The following is a 10721-nucleotide window of genomic DNA, read 5'->3' as shown; positions in this document are numbered from 1 at the left end:
CTCCAAAAGTCACCAAATTTTGCATGCAAGCCAGGCCTGGTGATACATTTGATATTTCATGGTTTGCATTAATGGGCGTGGCTTAACGGCTCAACAGCGCCCCCTAGAATACTTTTCTCTGCAATAACTTTTGAATGGTTTGACATAAAGAGTCGTGGGTGGTGTCATCGGACTCGGTATTGAGTCCTTGACCATAATTGGTGAAAATTAGCCCCGCCCCTTCTTCTGATTGGTTGTCCCTATTTCCTGCTATAACTTTTGAATGTTTTGACATATAGAGTAGTGGGTGGTGTCATCAGATTCTGTATGGAGTCTTTGACCTTCATTGGCCTGAATTAGCCCCACCCCTTCTTCTGATTGGTTGTCCCTATTTTCTGCTATAACTTTTTAAGGGTTTGACATAGAGAGTCGTGGGTGGTGCCATTTCTGATATGCTTATGGGGGCGGTGGACGTGAGTGCGAGGGCCCGTTCATCGCTGCTTGCAGCTTTAATTTCCATTTTTTTTGTCCTAGTTTGGCTCTAATACTCCATTGTATGAAACACCTTGATTTGCTGAAAAATGTGAAATTCATCCAAATAAAGATGAAGAGCAAGAAGGGGAGATAGAAAGGGAAAGGGAAGTGGATGAGAAGAGGGAGTAGAATGGAACAAAGAAGGATAAAGAAGAGGATGAGATGGCAGACAGAAAGACATTTAAAGGAAGACGGATGGAATGAAACAGAGAGGAAGACAAATAAGCAGACGCTTGTAAATGGAGAAAGACTTTTATGGTGCTTCCATCCATCCATCCATCCATCCATCCATCATCCATCCATCCATCCATCCATCCATCCATCATCCATCATTCATCCATCCATCATCCATCCATGCATCCATCATCCATCCATCATCCATCCATCATCCATCCATCCATCATCCATCCATCCATCATCCATCCATCATCCATCCATCCATCATCCATCCATCCATCATCCATCCATCCATCATCCATCCATCCATCATCCATCCATCATCCATCCATCCATCATCCATCCATCCATCATCCATCCATCATCCATCCATCCATCCATCATCCATCCATCCATCCATCATCCATCCATGCATCCATCATCCATCCATCATCCATCCATCATCCATCCATCCATCATCCATCCATCCATCATCCATCCATCATCCATCCATCCATCCATCATCCATCCATCCATCATCCATCCATCCATCATCCATCCATCATCCATCCATCCATCCATCATCCATCCATCCATCCATCATCCATCCATCCATCATCCATCCATCCATCATCCATCCATCATCCATCCATCCATCCATCATCCATCCATCATCCATCCATCCATCCATCCATCCATCATCCATCCATCCATCATCCATCCATCATCCATCCATCCATCATCCATCCATCCATCCATCCATCCATCCATCCATCCATCCATCATCCATCCATCCATCATCCATCCATCCATCCATCCATCATCCATCCATCCATCATCCATCCATCCATCCATCATCCATCCATCCATCCATCCATCCATCCATCCATCCATCATCCATCCATCATCCATCCATCCATCATCCATCCATCCATCATCCATCCATCATCCATCCATCCATCCATCATCCATCCATCATCCATCCATCCATCATCCATCCATCATCCATCCATCCATCCATCATCCATCCATCATCCATCCATCATCCATCCATCATCCATCCATCCATCCATCATCCATCCATCATCCATCCATCATCCATCCATCCATCCATCCATCATCCATCCATCCATCCATCCATCCATCCATCATCCATCCATCCATCATCCATCCATCCATCCATCCATCATCCATCCATCATCCATCCATCCATCATCCATCCACCATCCATCCATCCATCCATCATCCATCCATCCATCATCCATCCATCCATCCATCCATCCATCCATCCATCATCCATCCATCATCCATCCATGCATCCATCATCCATCCATCATCCATCCATCATCCATCCATCCATCATCCATCCATCCATCATCCATCCATCATCCATCCATCCATCATCCATCCATCCATCATCCATCCATCCATCATCCATCCATCATCCATCCATCCATCATCCATCCATCCATCATCCATCCATCATCCATCCATCCATCCATCATCCATCCATCCATCATCCATCCATCATCCATCATCCATCCATCCATCATCCATCCATCATCCATCCATCATCCATCATCCATCATCCATCATCCATCCATCCATCATCCATCCATCCATCATCCATCATCCATCCATCCATCCATCATCCATCCATCCATCATCCATCCATCATCCATCCATCCATCATCCATCCATCCATCATCCATCCATCATCCATCCATCCATCATCCATCCATCATCCATCCATCATCCATCCATCCATCCATCCATCCATCCATCCATCATCCATCCATCCATCATCCATCCATCATCCATCCATCATCCATCCATCCATCATCCATCATCCATCCATCCATCCATCCATCCATCATCCATCCATCCATCATCCATCCATCATCCATCCATCCATCATCCATCCATCCATCCATCATCCATCCATCCATCATCCATCCATCCATCATCCATCCATCCATCCATCCATCCATCATCCATCATCCATCCATCCATCATCCATCCATCATCCATCCATCCATCATCCATCCATCATCCATCCATCATCCATCCATCCATCCATCATCCATCCATCATCCATCCATCCATCATCCATCCATCCATCATCCATCATCCATCCATCCATCCATCATCCATCCATCCATCCATCATCCATCCATCCATCATCCATCCATCCATCATCCATCCATCCATCCATCATCCATCATCCATCATCCATCCATCCATCCATCCATCATCCATCCATCATCCATCCATCCATCATCCATCCATCCATCATCCATCCATCATCCATCCATCATCCATCCAGCCATCATCCATCCATCATCCATCCATCCATCATCCATCCATCCATCCATCATCCATCATCCATCATCCATCCATCATCCATCCATCATCCATCCATCCATCCATCATCCATCCATCATCCATCCATCATCCATCCATCCATCCATCATCCATCCATCCATCATCCATCCATCATCCATCCATCCATCCATCATCCATCCATCATCCATCCATCCATCATCCATCATCCATCATCCATCCATCATCCATCCATCCATCCATCCATCATCCATCCATCCATCCATCATCCATCCATCATCCATCCATCCATCCATCCATCCATCCATCCATCCATCATCCATCCATCCATCCATCATCCATCCATCATCCATCCATCCATCCATCCATCATCCATCATCCATCATCCATCCATCATCCATCCATCATCCATCCATCCATCCATCATCCATCCATCATCCATCCATCATCCATCCATCCATCCATCCATCATCCATCATCCATCCATCCATCATCCATCCATCCATCCATCCATCATCCATCCATCCATCCATCCATCCATCCATCCATCCATCCATCCATCCATCATCCATCCATCCATCCATCATCCATCCATCCATCCATCATCCATCATCCATCCATCATCCATCCATCCATCCATCATCCATCCATCCATCCATCATCCATCCATCCATCATCCATCCATCATCCATCATCCATCCATCATCCATCCATCCATCATCCATCCATCCATCCATCCATCCATCCATCATCCATCCATCCATCCATCCATCATCCATCCATCCATCCATCCATCCATCATCCATCCATCCATCATCCATCCATCCATCCATCCATCCTTCCTTCCATCCATCCATCATCCATCCATCATCCATCCGTCCATCATCCATCCATCATCCATCCATCCATCATCCATCCATCCATCCATCCATCATCCATCCATCATCCATCCATCCATCATCCATCCATCCATCCATCATCCATCCATCCATCCATCCATCCATCCATCATCCATCCATCCATCCATCCATCATCCATCCATCCATCATCCATCCATCCATCCATCATCCATCCATCCATCCATCCATCATCCATCCATCCATCCATCATCCATCCATCCATCCATCCATCCATCATCCATCCATCCATCATCCATCCGTCCATCCATCATCTATCCATCATCCATCCATCCATCCATCATCCATCCAGCCATCCATCCATCCATCCATCCATCATCCATCCATCCATCATCCATCCATCCATCCATCCATCCATCATCCATCCATCCATCCATCCATCATCCATCCATCCATCATCCATCCATCCATCCATCCATCATCCATCCATCCATCCATCCATCATCCATCCATCCATCATCCATCCATCCATCCATCCATCATCCATCCATCCATCATCCATCCATCCATCCATCCTTCCATCCATCCATCCATCATCCATCCATCATCCATCCGTCCATCATCCATCCATCATCCATCCATCCATCATCCATCCATCCATCCATCCATCATCCATCCATCCATCCATCCATCCATCATCCATCCATCCATCATCCATCCATCCATCCATCCATCCATCCATCTATCCATCCATCCATCCATCCATCCATCCATCCATCATCCATCCATCATCCATCATCCACCCATCTATCCATCCATCCATCCATCCATCATCCATCCATCCATCATCCATCCATCCATCCATCATCCATCCATCCATCCATCCTTCCATCCATCCATCCATCCATCCATCCATTATCCATCCATCCATCATCCATCCATCCATCCATCCATCCATCTATCCATCCATCCATCCATCCATCATCCATCCATCCATCCATCCATCATCCATCATCCATCCATCCATCCATCCATCCATCCATCATCCATCCATCATCCATCCATCCATCATCCATCCATCATCCATCCATCCATCCATCCATTATCCATCCATCCATCATCCACCCATCTATCCATCCATCCATCCATCCATCCATCATCCATCCATCCATCATCCATCCATCATCCATCCATCCATCCATCCATCATCCATCCATCCATCCTTCCATCCATCCATCATCCATCCATCCATCATCCATCCATCCATCCATCCATCATCCATCCATCATCCATCCATCCATCATCCATCCATCATCCATCCATCCATCCATCCATCATCCATCCATCCATCCTTCCATCCATCCATCCATCCATCCATCCATCATCCATCATCCATCCATCCATCCATCCATCATCCATCCATCATCCATCATCCATCCATCCATCATCCATCCATCCATCCATCCATCCATCATCCATCCATCCATCCATCATCCATCCATCCATCCATCCATCCATCTATCCATCCATCCATCCATCCATCCATCATCCATCATCCATCATCCATCCATCCATCCATCCATCATCCATCCATCATCCATCATCCATTATCCATCCATCCATCAACCATCCATCCATCCATCATCCATCATCCACCCATCCAACATCCATCCATCATCCATCATCCATTATCCGTCCATCCATCCATCCATCCATCCATCCATCCATCATCCATCCATCTATCCATCATCCATCCATCATCCATCCATCCATCCATCCTTCCATCCATCCATCATCCACCCATCCATCATCCATCCATCCATCCATCCATCTATCCATCCATCCATCCATCCATCCATCATCCATCCATCATCCATCCATCCATCCATCATCCATCATCCATCCATCATCCATCATCCATTATCCATCCATCCATCATCCACCCATCTATCCATCCATCCATCCATCCATCCATCCATCATCCATCCATCCATCATCCATCCATCATCCATCCATCCATCCATCCATCCATCCATCATCCATCCATCCATCCTTCCATCCATCCATCCATCCATCCATCATCCATCCATCCATCATCCATCCATCCATCCATCCATCTATCCATCCATCCATCCATCCATCCATCCATCATCCATCCATCCATCCATCATCCATCCATCATCCATCATCCATTATCCATCCATCCATCATCCACCCATCTATCCATCCATCCATCCATCCATCCATCATCCATCCATCCATCATCCATCCATCATCCATCCATCCATCCATCCATCATCCATCCATCCATCCTTCCATCCATCCATCCATCCATCCATCCATCATCCATCCATCCATCATCCATCCATCCATCCATCCATCTATCCATCCATCCATCCATCATCCATCATCCATCCATCCATCCATCATCCATCCATCATCCATCATCCATTATCCATCCATCCATCATCCATCCATCCATCATCCATCCATCCATCATCCATCCATCCATCCATCCATCCATCATCCATCCATCCATCCATCATCCATCCATCCATCCATCCATCCATCTATCCATCCATCCATCCATCCATCATCCATCATCCATCCATCCATCCATCCATCATCCATCCATCATCCATCATCCATTATCCATCCATCCATCAACCATCCATCCATCCATCATCCATCATCCACCCATCCAACATCCATCCATCATCCATCATCCATTATCCATCCATCCATCCATCCATCCATCCATCATCCATCCATCTATCCATCATCCATCCATCATCCATCCATCCATCCATCCTTCCATCCATCCATCATCCACCCATCCATCATCCATCCATCCATCCATCCATCTATCCATCCATCCATCCATCCATCATCCATCCATCATCCATCCATCCATCCATCCATCCATCATCCATCATCCATCCATCATCCATCATCCATTATCCATCCATCCATCATCCACCCATCTATCCATCCATCCATCCATCCATCCATCATCCATCCATCCATCATCCATCCATCATCCATCCATCCATCCATCCATCCATCATCCATCCATCCATCCTTCCATCCATCCATCCATCCATCCATCCATCCATCATCCATCCATCCATCATCCATCCATCCATCCATCCATCCATCCATCCATCTATCCATCCATCCATCCATCCATCCATCCATCCATCATCCATCCATCATCCATCATCCATCCATCCATCCATCCATCCATCCATCCATCATCCATCATCCATCCATCCATCCATCCATCATCCATCCATCCATCATCCATCCATCCATCCATCCATCTATCCATCCATCCATCCATCCATCATCCATCCATCATCCATCATCCATCCATCCATCCATCCATCATCCATCCATCATCCATCATCCATTATCCATCCATCCATCATCCATCATCCACCCATCCAACATCCATCCATCATCCATCATCCATCCATCCATCATCCACCCATCCATCATCCATCCATCATCCATTATCCATCCATCATCCATCCATCCATCCATCCATGCATCATCCATCCATCATCCATCCATCCATCCATCATCCATCCATCCATCCATCCATCATCCATCATCCATCATCCATCATCCATCCATCCATCATCCATCCGTCATCCATCCATCCATCCATCATCCATCCATCCATCATCCATCCATGCATCATCCATCCATTATCCATCCATCCATCATCCATCCATCCATCATCCATCCGTCATCCATCCATCTATCCATCATCCATCCATCCATCCATCCATCTATCCATCATCCATCCATCCATCATCCATCCGTCATCCATCATCCATCCATCCATCCATCCATCCATCCATCCATCCATCATCCATCCATCTATCCATCTATCCATCATCCATCCATCCATCCATCCATCATCCATCCATCCATCCATCTATCCATCTATCCATCATCCATCCATCCATCCATCCATCATCCATCCATCCATCCATCTATCCATCATCCATCCATCCATCCATCTATCCATCATCCATCCATCCATCCATCCATCTATCCATCCATCCATCCATCCATCATCCATCCATCTATCCATCCATCCATCCATCCATCCAGCCATCCATCATCCATCATCCATCCATCCATCCATCATCCATCCATCCATCCATCCATCATCCATCTATCCATCCATCCATCCATCCATCCATCATCCATCCATCCATCCATGCATCATCCATCCATCATCCATCATCCATCCATCCATCCATCATCCATCCATCCATCATCCATCCATCCATCCATCATCCATCCATCCATCATCCATCCATCATCCATCCATCTATCCATCATCCATCCATCATCCATCCATCTATCCATCATCCATCCATCCATCCATCCATCATCCATCCTTCATCCATCCATCCATCCATCTATCCATCCATCCATCCATCATCCATCCTTCATCCATCCATCATCCATCCATCATCCATCCATCCATCCATCCATCATCCATCCATCATCCATCCATCCATCCATCCATCTATCCATCCATCCATCCATCATCCATCCATCATCCATCCATCCATCCATCTATCCTTCCATCCATCCATCCATCATCCATCCTTCATCCATCCATCATCCATCCATCCATCCATCTATCCATCCATCCATCCATCATCCATCCATCCATCATCCATCCATCATCCATCCATCCATCCATCATCCATCCATCCATCCATCATCCATCATCCATCCATCCTTCATCCATCCATCATCCATCCATCCATCATCCATCCATCATCCATCCATCCATCCATCCATCATCCATCCATCCATCATCCATCCTTCATCCATCCATCATCCATCCATCATCCATCCATCCATCCATCATCCTTCCATCCATCCATCCATCCATCATCCATCCTTCATCCATCCATCCATCCATCATCCATCCATCCATCCATCCATCATCCATCCATCCATCCATCCATCCATCATCCATCCATCATCCATCCATCCATCATCCATCCATCCATCCATCCATCCATCCATCATCCCTCCATCCATCCATCCATCATCCATCCATCCATCATCCATCCTTCATCCATCCTTCATCCATCCATCCATCATCCATCCATCCATCTATCCATCCATCCATCATCCATCCATCCATCCATCCATCATCCCTCCATCCATCCATCCATCCATCATCCATCCATCCATCATCCATCCTTCATCCATCCTTCATCCATCCATCCATCATCCATCCATACATCTATCCATCCATCCGTCATCCATCCATCCATCAACCATCCATCCATCCATCTATCCATCCATCCATCCATCATCCATCCATCATCCATCCATCCATCCATCCATCTATCCATCATCCATCCATCCATCCATCCATCTATCCATCCATCCATCATCCATCCATCCATCATCCATCCATCCATCCATCTATCCATCCATCCATCATCCATCCATCCATCATCCATCCATCATCCATCCATCCATCCATCCATCTATCCATCCATCCATCATCCATCCATCCATCATCCATCCATCATCCATCCATCCATCCATCTATCATCCATCTATCCATCCATCCATCATCCATCCATCCATCATCCATCCATCATCCATCCATCCATCCATCCATCTATCATCCATCCATCCATCTATCCATCATCCATCCATCCATCCATCCATCTATCCATCATCCATCCATCCATCCATCCATCATCCATCCTTCATCCATCCATCCATCCATCCATCATCCATCCTTCATCCATCCATCATCCATCCATCCATCCATCCATCATCCATCCATCATCCATCCATCCATCCATCTATCCATCCATCCATTATCCATCCATCCATCATCCATCCATCATCCATCCATCCATCCATCCATCATCCATCCTTCATCCATCCTTCATCCATCCATCCATCCATCCATCATCCATCCATCCATCCATCCATCCATCCATCATCCATCCATCCATCATCCATCCATCGTCCATCCATCATCCATCCATCCATCCATCCATCCATCCATCCATCATCCATCATCCATCCATCCATCATCCATCCATCTATCCATCCATCCATCATCCATCCATCCATCATCCATCCATCCATCCATCATCCATCCATCCATCTATCCATCCATCCATCCATCCATCCTTCATCCATCCATCATCCATCCATCCATCCATCATCCATCCATCCATCCATCCATCCATCATCCATCCATCCATCATCCATCCATCCATCCATCTATCCATCCATCCATCCATCCATCCATCCATCCTTCATCCATCCATCCATCCATCATCCATCCATCCATCCATCCATCCATCCATCATCCATCCATCCATCATCCATCCATCCATCCATCTATCCATCCATCCATCCATCCATCATCCATCCTTCATCCATCCTTCATCCATCCATCCATCCATCCATCCATCCATCCATCCATCCATCCATCAATCCATCCATCATCCATCCATCCATCCATCCATCATCCATCCATCCATCCATCCATCCATCCATCCATCATCCATCCTTCATCCATCCATCATCCATCCATCATCCATCCATCCATCCATCTATCCATCCATCCATCATCCATCCATCCATCCACCATCCATCATCCATCCATCCATCTATCCATCCATCCATCCATCCTTCATCCATCCATCATCCATCCATCCATCATCCATCCATCATCCATCCATCCATCCATCATCCATCCTTCATCCATCCATCATCCATCCATCCATCCATCCATCTATCCATCCATCCATCATCCATCATCCATCCATCCATCATCCA

Source organism: Cololabis saira, chromosome 9, assembly GCF_033807715.1.
Source record: "Cololabis saira isolate AMF1-May2022 chromosome 9, fColSai1.1, whole genome shotgun sequence".
Classification (NCBI taxonomy): domain Eukaryota; kingdom Metazoa; phylum Chordata; class Actinopteri; order Beloniformes; family Belonidae; genus Cololabis; species Cololabis saira.
Note: the sequence above shows the minus strand (reverse complement) of the source record.